The following is a 20439-nucleotide window of genomic DNA, read 5'->3' on the forward strand; positions in this document are numbered from 1 at the left end:
GGATCTCATGGCGTCTCGCCAGAACGCCAAGCTTCCTTGTTACGGATCCAGGTCCAGGGACCCGGGAGCGACGCTGATAGATGCTCTAGCAGCTCCTTGGTTCTTCAACCTGGCCTATGTGTTTCCACAGTTTCCTCTGCTCCCTCGACTGATTGCCAAAATCAAACGGGAGAGAGCATCGATGATTCTGATAGCGTCTGCGTGGCCACGCAGGACTTGGTATGCAGACCTAGTGGACATGTCATCTCTTCCACCATGGACTCTGCCTCTGAGGCAGGACCTTCTAATACAAGGTCCTTTCAATCATCCAAATCTACTTTCTCTGAGACTGACTGCATGGAGATTGAACGCTTGATTCTATCAAGGCGTGGCTTCTCAGAGTCAGTCATTGATACCTTAATACAGGCTCGGAAGCCTGTCACCAGGAAAATCTACCATAAGATATGGCGTAAATATCTATTGGTGTGAATCCAAGAGTTACTCATGGAGTAAGGTTAGGATTCCTAGGATATTGTCCTTTCTCCAAGAGGGTTTGGACAAAGGCTTATGAGCTAGTTCTTTAAAAGGACAGATCTCTGCTCTGTCTATTCTTTTGCACAAGCGTCTGGCAGAAGTTCCAGACATCCAGGCATTTTGTCAGGCTTTGGTTAGGATTAAGCCTGTGTTTAAAACTGTTGCTCCCCTGGGAGCTTAAACTTGGTTCTTAAAGTTCTTCAGGGAGTTCCGTTTGAACCCCTTCATTCCATTGATATTAAACTTTTATCTTGGAAAGTTCTGTTTTTGATGGCTATTTCCTCGGCTCGAAGAGTCTCTGAGTTATCTGCCTTACATTGTGATTCTCCTTATCTGATTTTTCATTCAGACAAGGTAGTTCTGCGTACCAAACCTGGGTTTTTACCTAAGGTGGTTTCTAACAGGAATATCAATCAAGAGATTGTTGTTCCATCATTGTGTCCTAATCCTTCTTCAAAGAAGAAACGTCTTTTGCATAATCTGGACGTAGTCCGTGCCTTGAAGTTTTACTTACAGGCTACTAAAGATTTTCGTCAAACATCTGCCCTGTTTGTCGTTTACTCTGGACAGAGGAGAGGTCAAAAAGCTTCGGCAACCTCTCTCTTCTTTTGGCTTCGGAGCATAATACGCTTAACCTATGAGACTGCTGGACAACAGCCCCCTGAAAGGATTACAGCTCATTCTACTAGAGCTGTGGCTTCCACCTGGGCCTTTAAAAATGAGGCCTCTGTTGAACAGATTTGCAAGGCTGCGACTTGGTCTTCGCTTCACACCTTTTCAAAATTTTACAAATTTGACACTTTTGCTTCTTCGGAGGCTGTTTTTGGGAGAAAGGTTCTACAGGCAGTGGTTCCTTCCGTTTAAGTTCCTGCCTTGTCCCTCCCATCATCCGTGTACTTTAGCTTTGGTATTGGTATCCCACAAGTAATGGATGATCCGTGGACTGGATACACTTAACAAGAGAAAACATAATTTATGCTTACCTGATAAATGTATTTCTCTTTTAGTGTATCCAGTCCACGGCCCGCCCTGTCCTTTTAAGGCAGGTCTAAATTTTAATTAAACTACAGTCACCACTGCACCCTATGGTTTCTCCTTTCTCGTCTTGTTTCGGTCGAATGACTGGATATGGCAGTGAGGGGAGGAGCTATATAGCAGCTCTGCTGTGGGTTATCCTCTTGCAACTTCCTGTTGGGAAGGAGAATATCCCACAAGTAATGGATGATCCGTGGACTGGATACACTACAAGAGAAATAAATTTATCAGGTAAGCATAAATTATGTTTTTGACTTTCGAATCCCTTTTAAAAGATCTATTTGTTGTATTGTACAAATTAAAGGACCAGTAAATACAGTAGATTTGCATAATCAATAAATTACAAGATACAATGCAATAGCATTTAGTCTGAACAACAAATGAGGAGTTTTTTTTTTTTCCAGACAAATTTCAAAGTTATGTCTATTGCTGCTCCCCTTGTACCATGTGACAGCCATCAGCCAATTGCAAATGCATAATGTATATTCTGTGAATTCTTGGTCACATTATCAGATTCATAACCGTAGTGACTAAAATAAAAGGCTCTCTGTTTAAAGTGCCATAATAATTTAATTTAGCAGCAGTGCATTTCAGGTTTGAATAGAAGCATTTTTTACTATTTAATTACAACTGCAAAAATGCATGAAGTAAAAGTTTTGGAAGTTTTTATTTTTTTTATTTTTTAAAAGCAACCTTCATATGCACTTGCCTTGTTCTTATTCAAAACACTGGGTCAGCTGCTTTGAGAGCAAGTGGTTGCATTTGTGCCATTGATTATTTGTGTCAAACAGGCCACAGCTTACTCTTAGCAGACCTGGTGTTTGAATGTGTATGCCTATGAAACGCTTGCATCATATTGAATAAATGCCTGAATTGAAAATTGGAATGCATTCATGCACGTTTAAAATTTGATCATTATGTCCCTTCTAAACACTTATACGTGTGATCACATAGGTGTCATACATCCATTTAGCACTCATCTCGAATTAAAGTCTGAAAAATCACCAGATCTATTTAAATATTATTTGTAACTTGTAATTTTACCAATAATGATTTAATTATACTTTAAAAGCTTTAGATAACTGTCTCACAATCTTGCATTATTAATTGGAAACTTTACATTATTACTTAATGAGCCACCACTGATTATTTTTCATGAGCAATCTTTTTGAACTTCAAACGTTTTGAATTTAATGCGCAAAAATGAAAATTGCCACAATTATACCCAATTCTCGTCTAATTAGTAATTGTGACTCTAGTTTAAGTTATGATTCTTTTTTTTTTTATTTATTTTAGCTACGGTTCTGAGAGGCATTATTCCTAAGGTGCCTCAATGCTGAGCATTACCAGATCGCGGGTCATCTGCACGGTTTCCAGAAAGGAATCCCCCTTGTTCCCCTTGTTTACCTACAAAATGTACAGAGGGTCAATAGGATTGGCTTGAGTGATCATCATCCATTTCCCTGCACTCAAAACCTGGTGAGTCTGGTGATTGTGTTTTGTGTAGAAAGAGGACCAAAAGTTTGTCTGTACTGCAACTAATATGCAACTAATATGTGCATTTAGAGAGGCCAGAAATCTCTGCTTGTATCTGTGCCAGCAAATATATCTGGGATGGAGGGTTAGTCTTCTAATGCTTATTTCTACCTTTGCTTCTAAATCTCCATACTCCTTTCTTTACCACTCTCTATCTTGCTTAGAATACAAAGCAATGCTTCAAGCTTTTTTGTGTGTGTCCTAATGTTATTACATTGAAACATTTGATGCTGTGATTGTTGCTATTTGTAACTTTGTTAGATATGCAGCAACCCCCTGTACTCCAAAGTGCATCAATTAAGGACAGAAATAATGTTCTGGAGCTGTGCCTGTATTAGTTGTTTGTTATATCATAAATACTTTGCAGGGATGCAGCAACTTTCTCAAATTATTTAGAATATTTCATCAGTGCTCTTATGTTTTTTTAATATATTTAGGTTGTGGGTAAAGTAAGAAATTGGGTTATCCTAGCATTACTCATGTAAATCTGACATTTACCCAAGCGGCTGTGGGTAAAGCCCAATATAACATGATAAATCAAACATATATACGATGCACTTTAATTCACACATCTTCACTATCACTATATTTTTTTGCCTCCGTCTAGAGGGTTCAAGGGGGTGGATGCCAGAGGATCAGCGGGGTGCCTTCCTTGAACCCCCCCAGACAGAGGCAAATAACATAATTTATATAAGAACTTACCTGATAAATTCATTTTTCATATTGGCAAGAGTCCATGAGCTAGTGACATATGGGATATACAATCCTACCAGGAGGGGCAAAGTTTCCCAAACCTCAAAATGCCTATAAATACACCCCTCACCACACTCACAATTCAGTTTAACGAATAGCCAAGCAGTGGGTTGATAAAGAAAGGAGTAGAAAGCATCAACAAAGGAAATTTGGAAATAATTGTGCTTTATACAAAAAAATCATAACCACCATAAAAAGGGTGGGCCTCATGGACCCTTGCCAATATGAAAGAAATGAATTTATCAGGTAAGTTCTTACATAAATTATGTTTTCTTTCATGTAATTGGCAAGAGTCCATGAGCTAGTGACATATGGGATATCAATACCCAAGATGTGGAGTCTTCCACTCAAGAGTCACTAGAGAGGGAGGGAATAAAAATAAAAACAGCCATATTCCACTGAAAAAAATAATCCACAACCCAAAACAAAAATACGTTTTTCATCTTTGAAAGAAAAAAACTTAAATCAAAAGCAGAAGAATCAAACTGAAGCAGCTGCCTGAAGAACTTTTCTACCAAAAACTGCTCCCGAAGAAGCAAATACATCAAAACGGTAGAATTTAGTAAATGTATGCAAAGAGGACCAAGTCGCCGCTTTGCAAATCTGATCAACTGAAGCTTCATTCTTAAAAGCCCATGAAGTGGAAACTGATCTAGTAGAATGAGCTGTAATTCTCTGAGGCGGGGCCTGACCCGACTCCAAATAAGCTTGATGAATCAACAGTTTCAACCAAGAAGCCAAGTAACTAGCAGAAGCCTTCTGACCTTTCCTAGGACCAGAAAATAAAACAAATAGACTGGAAGTCTTCCTGAAATCTTTAGTAGCTTCCACATAATATTTCAAAGCTCTTACCACATCCAAAGAATGTAAGGATCTCTCCAAAGAATTCTTAGGATTAGGACACAAGGAAGGGACAACAATTTCTCTACTAATGTTGTTAGAATTCACAACCTTAGGTAAAAATTGAAAAGAAGTCCGCAAAACTGCCTTATCCTGATGAAAAATCAGAAAAGGAGACTCGCAAAAAAGAGCAGGTAGCTCAGAAACTCTTCTAGGAGAAGAGAGAGCCAAAAGGAACAACACTTTCCAAGAAAGTAGTTTAATGTCCAAAGAATGCATAGGCTCAAATGGAGCAGCCTGTAACGCCTTCAGAATCAAATTAAGACTCCAAGGAGGAGAAATTGATTTAATGACAGGCTTAATACGAACTAAAGCCTGTACAAAACAGTGAATATCAGGAAGTATAGCAATCTTTCTGTGAAATAAAACAAAGAGCGGAGATTTGTCCTTAAAAGGAATTTGCAGACAAACCCTTATATAAACCATCTTGAAGGAACTCTAAAATTCTAGGAATTCTAAAAGAATGCCAGGAGAATTTATGAGAAGAACACCATGAAATGTAAGACTTCCAAACTCTATAATAAATCTTTCTAGAGACAGATTTACGAGCTTGTAACATAGTATTAATCACTGAGTCAGAGAAACCTCTATGACTTAGAACTAAATGTTCAATTTCCCCACCTTCAAATTTAATGATTTGAGATCCTGATGGAAAAACGGACCTTGAGATAGTAGGTCCGGCCGTAACGGAAGTGGCCAAGGCGAGCAACTGGACATCCGCACCAGATCCGCATACCAAAACCTGTGTGGCCATGCTGGAGCCACCAGAAACACAAAAGACTGTTCCATGATGATTTTGGAGATCACTCTTGGAAGGAGAACTAGAGGCGGGAAAATGTAAGCAGGATGATAACACCAAGGAAGTGTCAGTGCATCCACTGCTTCCGCCTGAACATCCCTGGACCTGGACAGGTATCTGGGAAGTTTCTTGTTTAGATGAGAGGCCATGAGATCTATCTCTGGAAGACCCCATATCTGAACAATCTGAGAAAACAGAACTGGATGGAGAGACCACTCCCCTGGATGTAAAGTCTGGCGGCTGAACCGTCTAAAGTTAATTCTAAAAAGGGTATCGAGTCTTGAAAGGGGGATAGGATGTGATATTGGACTGTTATAGGTTCTCCGTAAATATAGGCTTTCCACTTCTTAAAAAATGTAGTAATCTGTTTATCTACCTCTTTATCCAGTCCAATTATCTCAAGCAAGATCTGACTTCTCATATGATTTACAAATTCCGCTATAGAAGGGGGAGTCTTTTGCTTCCATATTTTACATATTTGATTTCTAGCGATCAAAATTGCAGTGTTTATAAATAATCTGTCTCCCTTATTTTGGGATGGGTATAGAAAAAATATGTTTTGCTCCCAGTTCTATAGTAGCTCCTACTTTTTTATTCATCCAATATTGGATTTTATTCCAAAATTGTACAATCTTGGGGCATCCCCAAAGATAGTGCAGCAGGTCCGCTTTAACCTTATGACATTTAGGACAGGCCACCTGGAGTTGAGACCATTTAGCAATTCTGGCTGGGGTTAGATAAAAGTTATTGACTACCTTGTATTGAGACTCTTCTTAAGTTAATTCTATCTGTTGCCTCTGCTGTTCTTCTTAGGCTATCTATTATATCATTATCTTGGATATGTGGAAAGTGAATTGCATATCTCTGTTTGATCTGATTAATATGCAGTTCGCCTTCCTGGGTCATAATATACTGATACCAAATTGATATTGATCTAATGCCTGCTTTGTATAAAGTAATACCTGCCTCGATATTTGTTTGCGCCCAGTTCTCACCGAGCCTTTTTTCATAGTCATTTATAAGATGGCGAGCCTGTAGATATGCATAGAAGTGTTGGGATGGCAGATTATATTCGCTCGCCAAATTTGCAAAGGATCTGATTATCCCTGTTTGGGATTCTTTCAGTTGAGATACATAAATCAGGCCTTTGTTCTTCCAAATATGAAATATTTTATTACTGTAGCCTGGTGAAAATGCTGGGCTACCACAAATCTGAAGCAATCTGGAGATCTGGTATTCTACCCCAAGTAATTTACAAAATTTCTGCCACGCGAGCACTATGTTTGCGATTGTAATTAATCTACTTATATTGCTTGGTAATTGTTTATATGGATAATGGAGCACAGCCTGCAGGTTGAATGGTTTGATTAATTCCGTTTCATGTTCGTAATATGTAACATATTCTGCTCTACTGAGCCAATCCACCCCAAATTTGACCAAAGAAACTATATTGTAATATTTTATGTTGGGACACGAGAAACCCCCAAACTGCTTCTCCTGGGTAAGTTTTCTAAATGCAATGTGTGAAGTCTTTTCCCCCCAGATAAAAAAAGCACATGCCTTATTGAAACTATTGATATCTTTCTTGTGCAATAATAATGGTAAATTCTGTAGCAAAAATAAAAATTTTGGGAATATAATGGTTTTTATAACATTTATACGAGCCGAGATAGATAATATAGATTCCACTTTGCTAAATCATGGTGTAACTTCTGAAAAATTTCTTTAAAATTGAGCTGATACCAGTGTGCCGGATTCTTGCTGATCTTTATCCCTAAGTAATTAATACTTTGTACTTCTTTAAACATATCAGCATAACTATTTCTATTTTTTATAATCCACAAAATTTCTGATGTGCTAATGTTAATTTTGTATCCAGAAAATGAGCTAAATATATCTAATATCTGCATAAAACGTGGTATATTCTGTCTCGTATTTTGTAGAAATATTAGTAAGTCATCTGCGTATAATGATATAGATACCTGCTGTTTCCCTAGCAAGACCGGAGGAAGGGACCTTCTTAGATATATAGCTAATGGTTCCAATGCAATATCGAAAAGTAATGGTGATAAAGGACACCCCTGTCATGTTCCTTTGCCCAAAATAATATTCTGAGATAACTCTCCATTAATAAGAAGTTGGGATCTAGGTTTATTATATACTAACCAGATCAGGTCAACCAGGGCGCCGGAAAAGCCAAACTTTCTTAATGAATTTATAAGATGATCCCATATAATTGAGTCAAAAGCTTTTTCCGCATGCACGGTAAGTAATGCTATATCTTCAGGGTGGGGTTTATTTCCGGCTTCCTGGTCGACCCGATGGAGGTAGTCGATGGTGGTGAGGACTCTACGCATATTCCGAACTGAGTTTCTCCCTGGAATAAAACCTGCCTGGTCAGGGTGTATAATATCCATAATAGATTTTTTCATTCTATCCGCTATCAGAGACATTAAAATTTTATAGTCCTGATTTAGGAGTGAAATTGGGCGGTATGACGCTACATTAGTTGGGTCCTTAGCTTTTTTATGAATTAAAGTCACTACTGAGTCAGAAAAATAGATTGACTTCATATCTTTCTGCAGATAATATTGGTTGAATAGTTTAGTTAAAGTGGCAGATATCTCTGTTGCCATAATTTTGTAAAACTCTGCCGATAAACCGTCTGGCCCTGGGGCCTTACCGGATTTCGCCTTTTTTATAATATCTAATATTTCTGCTTCAGTGATAGGAGCATTAATGCTCTGTAACGCTTCCTGAGAGATTTGAGGGATGTCTAACCCCAGCCAGAATAGCTCTTTTTGCGTCTCGTTCACCTCCTCACTAGCATATAAATTACTATAGTAATCAAAGAATGTTCTTCTAATTTCCTCTTTATTAGTAGAAAGTTTCCCTCCTGTTCTAATAGCAAGAATTTGGTTTGATTTCTTCCTAAATTTGACCAGTCTAGCCAGGTGTTTAGCCGATATACCCTGACAGCCCTGAAATGTGGCCCTGTTTCTTAACTCTTCCTGTGTTCTGATCTTCTTTAAAAAACATTCCCTTTCTACTCTTGCTATTTTATATTTGTCCCAGTTCTCCTTATTGGGTGATCTGAGATATTTTGCATAATTGTTTCTAAGTTGGTTTGAAAGCTGTGTTTCTCTCGCCCTATTTTTCCTGTTTCTTTTAATCATATATGCTTTCACCTCCCCACGGATAACTGCTTTGCCTGCCTCCCAAAATACCTCAGTTTTATTATCGTACTCTATTTTGAATGGAGTATTCTCTCCATTTTTGCTTTAGCCAATTTACGAAATGTGCATTTTTATTCATGTAATGCGGGAAGCGAAAAGTATTCGCTGCTTTCTTGGGGGGGAACACTCGACACAATCCTTAAGCCAACAATCGCATGGTCAGATAAGATTATCTCCGAAATCTGAGATTCAATTTGATTTCTCATGACCTGCTCATCTAATAGGAACATGTCAATTCGAGAAAATGTTTTATGGGCACCCGATTCGCATGTGAATTCACGGGCATCTGGATGCTGAATGCGCCATGCGTCATGTAATTTTAATATGCGTGTAAAGCACTGCAATTGCTTAGCTTCCCTAAGATTGGCCGATCTCCAACGGATTTTATATCTATCTAAGTCCGGGCACATTGTGCTATTGAAGTCCCCTGCTACGATCAAATTCTGCCCGATGTATGGGGTTAGGACCTGATTCATCTTTTCCCAAAACTTTATATCCCAGTTATTTGGGGCATATAAATTGCATAGCGTCCAAGTCTTATCATCTATGTTTAATTGTAACACTATGTACCTCCCTTCTGGGTCTAGTTCTTGCTTAATTAGTGAGTATGATAGATCCCTTCCCACCATGATCGCGACCCCTCTCTTACGTTTCTCACAAGGTGTTGCAACTATCTCAGCTATCCAGTTTGTTTTTAGCTTTCCTATCTCTGCTTTTTTCAGGTGTAATTCTTGTAGAAATATAATATCTGGCTTATGCTTCTTGGCTTCTTTGAGAATATTTTTTCGCTTAATGGGTGATGTTATACCGCCCACATTCCACGAAATTAACTTTAATGAACTATTCATTCTTCCTATATTTAATCATTACTACTAAGAAATAAGAAAGAAGAAGAGAAAAAATAAATAAAAAATAAATAAATAAATAGAAAAAGAAAAAATAAATAGAAAAAGAAAAAAGGTCCCTCTCCCCCGCATCCCCCCATCCCTTCCTGTCATTTTGGTGATACCTCCATTGCATTCTCTCTTTCCTAAAATAGCTAATAAATTCTAGGAGTTGCATTATACTTCAATGTTATTTTCTCTGCAGAACTCTTTTGCATCTTCAATTGTGTTCAGTGCTATGACTCCATCCATGCCCAGTACTGTAATTTTCGCAGGGTATTTCATGGTTGCTTTCAGCCCTGCCCTGATTAGACCCGAGCAGAATGGTGCCATAGCACGCCTCTTTGTCGACGTTTCTAAGGAAAAATCTTGAAATAAGAGGATCTGCTTAGTGTTTATAGTGAGTGTCTGGGCTTGTCTATACTTTTGCATAATTTTTACTTTGTCTTGGAAATTTAGGTATTTTATCATGACCATTCTTGGTCGCACACTGCCGTCTTTTGTCTGCCTTACTATACCAACCCTGTGTGCCCTCTCCACCTGAAAGCTCCCATCTACTGCTTGTAAGCCTAATAGTTTGGGTAGTGTTTGAGCACTGAATAGTAAGAGGTCCTCAAATTCTCCTGACTCTGGGAGCCCTATTACGCGTACATTGCTCCGCCTGGACCTGTCCTCGAGGTCCTCAATTTTAGCTTTTAATATCTTGATCTCATATGAGTGTGTATCTAGAACTGCTTCCTGTGTAAAATGTCTGTCTTCTACGTTTGAGATTCTAGATTCTATTTCAGTGAGTCTATTTGAAAATAGTTTTATTTCATTTGATAGCTCTGAGATTTCACTCTTTACCATTTCAAATTGGGGCAGAATCAGTTCCGCCAGCTGATTCGTTGTTAATTGTTTTTCCACATTAAGATCAGGGCTCCTTATAACTACTTCTTGTATGTTTTCTTGTGAGGACTTTTGTTTTCTATCCCTCCTTAGAGGCATAGCTGGAGATTTATTTTTAGAATTTGTAATCTATTTCTCCATTGGGTCTGCTAATCAGAGCTATTCTTTATTCGATTCTCAACTTGGCACCTAAGTGTGTGTATTTGACAGAACTTGTGCCCTTATTTTATCTGACACAATATGTGAAAACTTAATGGTTCAGCTACCCCCTTTCTGCACAGCACAGAAATATAGAGACTACTCAAAACAGATAGCTTCTGTGGATTTAACCCTAGCTGAGGATACTTAACTGTCTGGGACTATTACTTACTCTTTCTGCTTAGCCTAATATGCGGAGGCCCAACTTAAACCTTCTGACCTTCCCCTACCTCTTTGTCTGAAAAGATAGTTTAATACTTTGTATTTTACAATTTTTGCCCAAAGCTGTAGAGTCTATTAGCCTCTTAGCTAGTCCTAGACCGTTTTTTCAACTTATTGCTAGATGTACCAATTTAGTGCAATGTACCCCTTTTCACTCCTAGGAGCAAGTTGTAAAACAACACGTTTCAGATGCCTTTTACCAGCGTTACACAAATATGTAAAGATTTTAGCATATCAGACAACCCTTAGCAATTTACTGCTGCATATAAAGACTCAACACTTCAGCACCATAGTATAGAAATAACACACGATGTGAGAACTTAGCTTATCAGATGGATTCTACCAATTTAGGAATTATTAACACAATACGTGAAGACTTAAAAGTTTTACCCAAAATAACACTTAATGTGAAGATTTGGCAAATCATACAAAACATGCACCCTTTTTCAGAGACAATTTTTCGGTGTAGCACAAGCTTTACAAATTTGGCTGCTTATACAATCTTTTAGTGCTTAACATGCTTTGTGGACTTTGTGCAAGCCTATGAGTTCAGCTACAGTCAGCAAGGCTAACCATATAAATTAATCCTCTCAGCCCTACTTTTTCCTTTTAACGCAATATGTATGAATTAGGCGACTAACAAATAATTTTTACAGGTCTGAGATACCCTGTAATGCTTTAACATTTCAGGTATATTATATGGCAATACCGTCGCAAAATGTATTATAAAAATTATATGGCAATACCGACATCTGTAATAACCCAGCCAGTCTGCTATACACTATGCAGCTTGCCTTGGGGTGCCACAGCTTGACTGCATTTGCTAGCTTAGCGTATTCTTATTCTAAACTTTGATTAGATCTAACAGATTAATTTTCTGCAGCGTGATGCCTTCTGCATTGTCCACTTTACTTGGCAAAATTCTAATATGGCTAAAGATCTTCCTTTCAAGCGGCATGCAAAATTAATCCCTTAGTCCAAGTTCATTTGGGCTATATGGAATAAACAAGAAAAAAGTCCGGTCGTTGGTTCCGTCTGCTGAAAGACAAGGGGAATAAAAGAAACAAGATCCTAGCCGTTGCGTCTCTCCAAACGCTGTTATGCCAGCAATCCCCTGCTCCTGCTTGGCTCAACCTGCATTGTTCTATATCGTTCAATTTTTAGAGTTCGTATAACACACAAAAGTTAAGCTGCTGTAGTACTTACCCCCCCTTCGTCTTCACGGCTCAGCTGTTGAGAGACTCCTGTGGCTTCCTCTCTCTAAGCGGCCTCTGATGCTTTTACCGCTCTCAGCCCTTCCGGAATGCCAGCAAATCCATCTGGTTCCTCTGACTCCAGGCGCTGTGATGTGACATCAGAGCTACTTGCCGGCTTGTCGAGGGGGGGCAGTACGGTCTCCTGATGGCTGCACCGGGGCTCACCGACCACTTCTCTCGTTTCAAGTAGGTACGGATTTCCTTGAGTCCTTTCTGCTTAACCTGTGGAGCCTGCTACTCCTTCTGAACTGGGGCTGTCATGGCTGAGATACCTCTCCTCCTAGGCAGCGTCCTTTTCCGTTCAGCTGTATGTAGGTAGCTTTATCTTTCTCCACAATGTGTAGTTGTGGACTCCCGGTATTCAAACAGACCGTCGTTCTGCAGTGCCTTTTCCCAGGTTTGATTCTTTTTCGAGACTTGCAAATAGAGGCTTATAATTCCAAGCAATGGCTGTTTCCAGTCAGCCCTTAGGGATCAAGCGAGTTTCCAGTCACCATCTTACTTCCTTAAGCAGGGCATGAAAGATTAATCCCTCGCAAAAAGGCTTTGTGACTTGGGAGCTTAGAGCTGTTACTGCTTCACACAGGTGAGCTTGAGCATGCACCACCTCCTTCACGCTCCTCCCACAGGAAACCCTCTTGTCTGTTAGATTCGGTGTCCATGACTCTGTCTCTATCTGGAAGCCTAACAAAATTTATGCTTACCTGATAAATTTATTTCTCTTGTGGTGTATCCAGTCCACGGCCCGCCCTGTCATTTTAAGGCAGGTGTTTTTTATTTTTAAACTACAGTCACCACTGCACCCTATAGTTTCTCCTTTTTTCTTGCTCGTCTTCGGTCGAATGACTGGGGGGGGCAGTTAGGGCAGGAGCTATATAGACAGCTCTGCTGTGGGTGTCCTCTTGCAACTTCCTGTTGGGAAGGAGAATATCCCACAAGTAATGGATGAACCCGTGGACTGGATACACCACAAGAGAAATAAATTTATCAGGTAAGCATAAATTTTGTTTTTTTATAATAGATGCGAAATGGAAAGTTGTTTAAAATTGTGTGCTATTATCTGAATTATAAATTATACTACTGCACACAAATAAACATTTGATGTCAACCTCAAAGAGATAAATAATCATTCAGGGGCGTAACTAGAAACCACAGGGCCCAGGTGCAAGAATCTAAGCCCCCCCAAAAATGTGAATTTGATACATTTTTTTTCTCTCAACATAATAATGTCAAAATCAAAATTTAATGTTTTAGATAGAGCGTGCAATTTCTTTCATGTAATTAGCAAGAGTCCATGAGCTAGTGACGTATGGGATATACATTCCTACCAGGAGGGGCAAAGTTTCCCAAACCTCAAAATGCCTATAAATACACCCCTCACCACACCCACAATTCAGTTTTACAAACTTTGCCTCCGATGGAGGTGGTGAAGTAAGTTTGTGCTAGATTCTACGTTGATATGCGCTCCGCAGCAAGTTGGAGCCCGGTTTTCCTCTCAGCGTGCAGTGAATGTCAGAGGGATGTGAGGAGAGTATTGCCTATTTGAATGCAGTGATCTCCTTCTACGGGGTCTATTTCATAGGTTCTCTGTTATCGGTCGTAGAGATTCATCTCTTACCTCCCTTTTCAGATCGACGATATACTCTTATTTATATACCATTACCTCTGCTGATTTTCGTTTCAGTACTGGTTTGGCTTTCTACAAACATGTAGATGAGTGTCCTGGGGTAAGTAAATCTTATTTTCTGTGACACAATAAGCTATGGTTGGGCACTTTATTTATAAAGTTCTAAATATATGTATTCAAACATTTATTTGCCTTGACTCAGAATGTTCAACATTCCTTATTTTCAGACAGTCAGTTTCATATTTGGGATAATGCATTTGAATCAATCATTTTTTCTTACCTTAAAAATTTGACTTTTTTTCCCTGTGGGCTGTTAGGCTCGCGGGGGCTGAAAATGCTTCATTTTATTGCGTCATTCTTGGCGCGGACTTTTTTGGCGCAAAAAATCTTTTCTGTTTCCGGCGTCATACGTGTCGCCGGAAGTTGCGTCATTTTTTGACGTCCTTTTGCACCAAAGATGTCGGCGTTCCGGATGTGGCGTCATTTTTGGCGCCAAAAAATATGGGCGTCGCTTTTGTCTCCTCATTATTTCAGTCTCATTTTTTCTTTGCTTCTGGTTACTAGAAGCTTGTTTATTGGCATTTTTTCCCATTCCTGAAACTTTTGCTTTATATGTTGTTTTTTCTCTTACATATTGCAAGATGTCTCACTTTGCATCTGAGTCAGAAGATACTTCAGGAAAATCACTGTCTAGTGCTGGAACTACCAAAGCTAAGTGTATCTGCTGTAAACTTTTGGTAGCTATTCCTCCGGCTGTTGTTTGTATTAATTGTCATGACAAACTTGTTAATGCAGATAATATTTCCTTTAGTAATGTACCATTGCCTGTTGCAGTTCCCTCAACATCTAAGGTGCAGAATGTTCCTGATAACATAAGAGATTTTGTTTCTGAATCCATCAAGAAGGCTATGTCTGTTATTTCTCCTTCTAGTAAACATAAAAAATCTTTTAAAACTTCTCTCTCTACAGATGAATTTTTAAATGAACATCATCATTCTGATTCTGATGACTCTTCTGGTTCAGAGGATTCTGTCTCAGAGATTGATGCTGATAAATCTTCATATTTATTTAAAATGGAATTTATTCGTTCTTTACTTAAAGAAGTACTAATTGCTTTAGAAATAGAGGATTCTGGTCCTCTTGATACTAATTCTAAACGTTTAGATAAGGTATTTAAATCTCCTGTGGTTATTCCAGAAGTTTTTCCTGTTCCTAATGCTATTTCTGAAGTAATTTCCAGAGAATGGGATAAATTGGGTAATTCATTTACTCCTTCTAAACGTTTTAAGCAATTATATCCTGTGCCGTCTGACAGATTAGAATTTTGGGACAAAAATCCCTAAAGTCGATGGGGCTATTTCTACCCTTGCTAAACGTACTGCTATTCCTACGTCAGATGGTACTTCGTTTAAAGATCCTTTAGATAGGAAAATTGAATCCTTTCTAAGAAAAGCTTATCTGTGTTCAGGTAATCTTCTTAGACCTGCTATATCTTTGGCTGATGTTGCTGCAGCTTCAACTTTTTGGTTGGAGACTTTAGCGCAACAAGTAACAGATCATGATTCTCATAATATTCTTCTTCTTCTTCAGCATGCTAATATTTTTATCTGTGATGCCATTTTTGATATTATCAGAGTTGATGTCAGGTTTATGTCTCTAGCTATTTTAGCTAGAAGAGCTTTATGGCTTAAAACTTGGAATGCTGATATGGCTTCTAAATCAACTCTACTTTCCATTTCTTTCCAGGGTAACAAATTATTTGGTTCTCAGTTGGATTCCATTATCTCAACTGTTACTGGTGGGAAAGGAACTTTTTTACCACAGGATAAAAAATCTAAGGGTAAAAACAGGGCTAATAATCGTTTTCGTTCCTTTCGTTTCAACAAAGAACAAAAGCCTGATCCTTCATCCTCAGGAGCAGTTTCAGTTTGGAAACCATCTCCAGTCTGGAATAAATCCAAGCCTTCTAGAAAGGCAAAGCCTGCTTCTAAGTCCACATGAAGGTGCGGCCCTCATTCCAGCTCAGCTGGTAGGGGGCAGGTTACGTTTTTTCAAAGAAATTTGGATCAATTCTGTTCACAATCTTTGGATTCAGAACATTGTTTCAGAAGGATACAGAATTGGTTTCAAGATGAGACCTCCTGCAAAGAGATTTTTTCTTTCCCGTGTCCCAGTAAATCCAGTGAAAGCTCAAGCATTTCTGAATTGTGTTTCAGATCTAGAGTTGGCTGGAGTAATTATGCCAGTTCCAGTTCTGGAACAGGGGATGGGGTTTTATTCAAATCTCTTCATTGTACCAAAGAAGGAGAATTCCTTCAGACCAGTTCTGGATCTAAAAATATTGAATCGTTATGTAAGGATACCAACGTTCAAAATGGTAACTGTAAGGACTATCTTGCCTTTTGTTCAGCAAGGGCATTTTATGTCCACAATAGATTTACAGGATGCATATCTGCATATTCCAATTCATCCAGATCATTATCAGTTCCTGAGATTCTCTTTTCTGGACAAGCATTACCAGTTTGTGGCTCTGCCGTTTGGCCTAGCTACAGCTCCAATAATTTTTACAAAGGTTCTCGGTGCCCTTCTGTCTGTAATCAGAGAACAGGGTATTGTGGTATTTCCTTATTTGGACGATATCTTGGTACTTGCTCAGTCTTTACATTTAGCAGAATCTCATACGAATCAACTTGTGTTGTTTCTTCAAGATCATGGTTGGAGGATCAGTTCACCAAAAAGTTCATTGATTCCTCAGACAAGGGTAACCTTTCTGGGTTTCCAGATAGATTCAGTGTCCATGACTCTGTCTTTAACAGACAAGAGACGTCTAAAATTGATTTCAGCTTGTCGAAACCTTCAGTCACAATCATTCCCTTCGGTAGCCTTATGCATGGAAATTCTAGGTCTTATGACTGCTGCATCGGACGCGATCCCCTTTGCTCGTTTTCACATGCGACCTCTTCAGCTCTGTATGCTGAATCAATGGTGCAAGGATTACACAAAGATATCTCAATTAATATCTTTAAAACCGATTGTACGACACTCTCTAACGTGGTGGACAGATCACCATCGTTTAATTCAGGGGGCTTCTTTTGTGCTTCCGACCTGGACTGTAATTTCAACAGATGCAAGTCTCACAGGTTGGGGAGCTGTGTGGGGATCTCTGACGGCACAAGGAGTTTGGAATCTCAGGAGGTGAGATTACCGATCAATATTTTGGAATCGACGATATACTCTTATATATACCATTACCTCTGCTGATTCTCGTTTCAGTACTGGTTTGGCTTTCTACAAACATGTAGATGAGTGTCCTGGGGTAAGTAAATCTTATTTTCTGTGACACTCTAAGCTATGGTTGGGCACTTTGTTTATAAAGTTCTAAATATATGTATTCAAACATTTATTTGCCTTGACTCAGAATGTTCAACTTTCCTTATTTTCAGACAGTCAGTTTCATATTTGGGATAATGCATTTGATTTAATCATTTTTTCTTACCTTCAAAAAATTTGACTCTTCCCCGTGGGCTGTTAGGCTCGCGGGGGCTGAAAATGCTTCATTTTATTGCGTCATTCTTGGCGCGGACTCTTTTGGCGCAAAAATTCTATTTCCGTTTCCGGCGTCATACGTGTCGCCGGAAGTTGCGTCATTTTTTTGACGTTATTTTGCGCCAAAAATGTCGGCGTTCCGGATGTGGCGTCATTTTTGGCGCCAAAAGCATTTAGGCGCCAAATAATGTGGGCGTCTTATTTGGCGTGAAAAAATATGGGCGTCGCTTTTGTCTCCACATTATTTTAGTCTCATTTTTCATTGCTTCTGGTTGCTAGAAGCTTGTTCTTTGGCATTTTTTCCCATTCCTGAAACTGTCATTTAAGGAATTTGATCAATTTTGCTTTATATATATGTTGTTTTTCTCCAACATAGGTGTGTCCGGTCCACGGCGTCATCCTTACTTGTGGGATATTCTCTTCCCCAACAGGAAATGGCAAAGAGCCCAGCAAAGCTGGTCACATGATCCCTCCTAGGCTCCGCCTACCCCAGTCATTCTCTTTGCCGTTGTACAGGCAACATCTCCACGGAGATGGCTTAGAGTTTTTTAGTGTTTAACTGTAGTTTTTCATTATTCAATCAAGAGTTTGTTATTTTCAAATAGTGCTGGTACGTACTATTTACTCAGAAACAGAAAAGAGATGAAGAATTCTGTTTGTATGAGGAAAATGATTTTAGCAACCGTAACTAAAATCCATGGCTGTTCCACACAGGACTGTTGAGAGCAATTAACTTCAGTTGGGGGAACAGTTTGCAGTCCTTTGCTGCTTGAGGTATGACACATTCTAACAAGACGATGTAATGCTGGAAGCTGTCATTTTCCCTATGGGATCCGGTAAGCCATGTTTATTACGATTGTAAATAAGGGCTTCACAAGGGCTTATTTAGACTGTAGACATTTTTTGGGCTAAATCGATTGATATAACACTTATTTAGCCTTGAGGAATCATTTATTCTGGGTATTTTGATATAATATCGGCAGGCACTGTTTTAGACACCTTATTCTTTAGGGGCTTTCCCAAAGCATAGGCAGAGTCTCATTTTCGCGCCGGTGTTGCGCACTTGTTTTTGAGAGGCATGGCATGCAGTCGCATGTGAGAGGAGCTCTGATACTTATAAAAGACTTCTGAAGGCATCTTTTGGTATCGTATTCCCCTTTGGGTTTGGTTGGGTCTCAGCAAAGCAGATACCAGGGACTGTAAAGGGGTTAAAGCTTAAAACGGCTCCGGTTCCGTTATTTTAAGGGTTAAAGCTTCCAAAATTGGTGTCCAATATTTTCAAGGCTTTAAGACACTGTGGTGAAAGTTTGGTGAATTTTGAACAATTCCTTCATGTTTTTTCGCAATTGCAGTAATAAAGTGTGTTCAGTTTAAAATTTAAAGTGACAGTAACGGTTTTATTTCAAAACGTTTTTTGTACTTTCTTATCAAGTTTATGCCTGTTTAACATGTCTGAACTACCAGATAGACTGTGTTCTGAATGTGGGGAAGCCAGAATTCCTATTCATTTAAATAAATGTGATTTATGTGATAATGACAATGATGCCCAAGATGATTCCTCAAGTGAGGGGAGTAAGCATGGTACTGCATCATTCCCTCCTTCGTCTACACGAGTCTTGCCCACTCAGGAGGCCCCTAGTACATCTAGCGCGCCAATACTCCTTACTATGCAACAATTAACGGCTGTAATGGATAATTCTGTCAAAAACATTTTAGCCAAAATGAACCCTTGTCAGCGTAAGCGTGGATGCTCTGTTTTAGTTACTGAAGAGCACGACGACGCTGATATTAATATTTCTGAAGGGCCCCTAACCCAATCTGAGGGGGCCAGGGAGGTTTTGTCTGAGGGAGAAATTACTGATTTAGGGAACATTTCTCAGCAGGCTGAATCTGATGTGATTACTTTTAAATTTAAATTGGAACATCTCCGCATTTTGCTTAAGGAGGTATTATCCACTCTGGATGATTGTGAAAATTTGGTCATCCCAGAGAAACTATGTAAAATGGACAAGTTCCTAGAGGTGCCGGGGCTCCCAGAAGCTTTTCCTATACCCAAGCGGGTGGCGGACATTGTTAATAAAGAATGGGAAAGGCCCGGTATTCCTTTCGTCCCTCCCCCCATATTTAAAAAATTGTTTCCTATGGTCGACCCCAGAAAGGACTTATGGCAGTCAGTCCCCAAGGTCGAGGGAGCGGTTTCTACTTTAAACAAACGCACCACTATTCCCATAGAGGATAGTTGTGCTTTCAAAGATCCTATGGATAAAAAATTAGAAGGTTTGCTTAAAAAGATGTTTGTTCAGCAGGGTTACCTTCTACAACCCATTTCATGCATTGTCCCTGTCACTACAGCCGCATATTTTTGGTTTGATGAACTGATTAAGGTGCTCGATAGTGACTCTCCTCCTTATGAGGAGATTATGGACAGAGTCAATGCTCTCAAATTGGCTAATTCTTTCACTCTAGACGCCTCTTTGCAATTGGCTAAGTTAGCGGCTAAGAATTCTGGGTTTGCTATTGTGGCGCGCAGAGCGCTTTGGTTGAAATCTTGGTCGGCTGATGCGTCTTCCAAGAACAAGCTACTAAACATTCCTTTCAAGGGGAAAACGCTGTTTGGTCCTGACTTGAAAGAGATTATCTCTGATATCACTGGGGGTAAGGGCCATGCCCTTCCTCAGGATCGGCCTTTCAAGGCAAAAAATAGACCTAATTTTCGTCCCTTTCGTAAAAACGGACCAGCCCAAGGTGCTACGTCCTCTAAGCAAGAGGGTAATACTTCTCAGGCCAAGCCAGCTTGGAGACCAATGCAAGGCTGGAACAAGGGAAAGCAGGCAAAGAAACCTGCCACTGCTACCAAGACAGCATGAAATATCGGCCCCCGATCCGGGACCGGATCTGGTGGGGGGCAGACTCTCTCTCTTCGCTCAGGCTTGGGCAAGAGATGTTCTGGATCCTTGGGCGCTAGAAATAGTCTCCCAGGGTTATCTTCTGGAATTCAAGGGACTTCCCCCAAGGGGGAGGTTCCACAGGTCTCAGTTGTCTTCAG

The 20439-nt window shown here is 39.6% G+C and overlaps 1 protein-coding gene across 1 annotated transcript in view; it reads left to right on the forward strand.

Moving 5' to 3' along the window:
- Positions 1-20439, forward strand: part of VANGL2 (VANGL planar cell polarity protein 2) — a 242454-nt gene that overhangs the window by 41167 nt on the left and 180848 nt on the right. Inside the window, exon 2 of the mRNA XM_053705147.1 lies at positions 2845-3027. The gene's annotated coding sequence lies outside the window, so the exon portion shown is untranslated. The remainder of the gene's footprint in view (positions 1-2844; positions 3028-20439) is intronic.

Source organism: Bombina bombina, chromosome 1, assembly GCF_027579735.1.
Source record: "Bombina bombina isolate aBomBom1 chromosome 1, aBomBom1.pri, whole genome shotgun sequence".
NCBI classification, from domain to species: domain Eukaryota; kingdom Metazoa; phylum Chordata; class Amphibia; order Anura; family Bombinatoridae; genus Bombina; species Bombina bombina.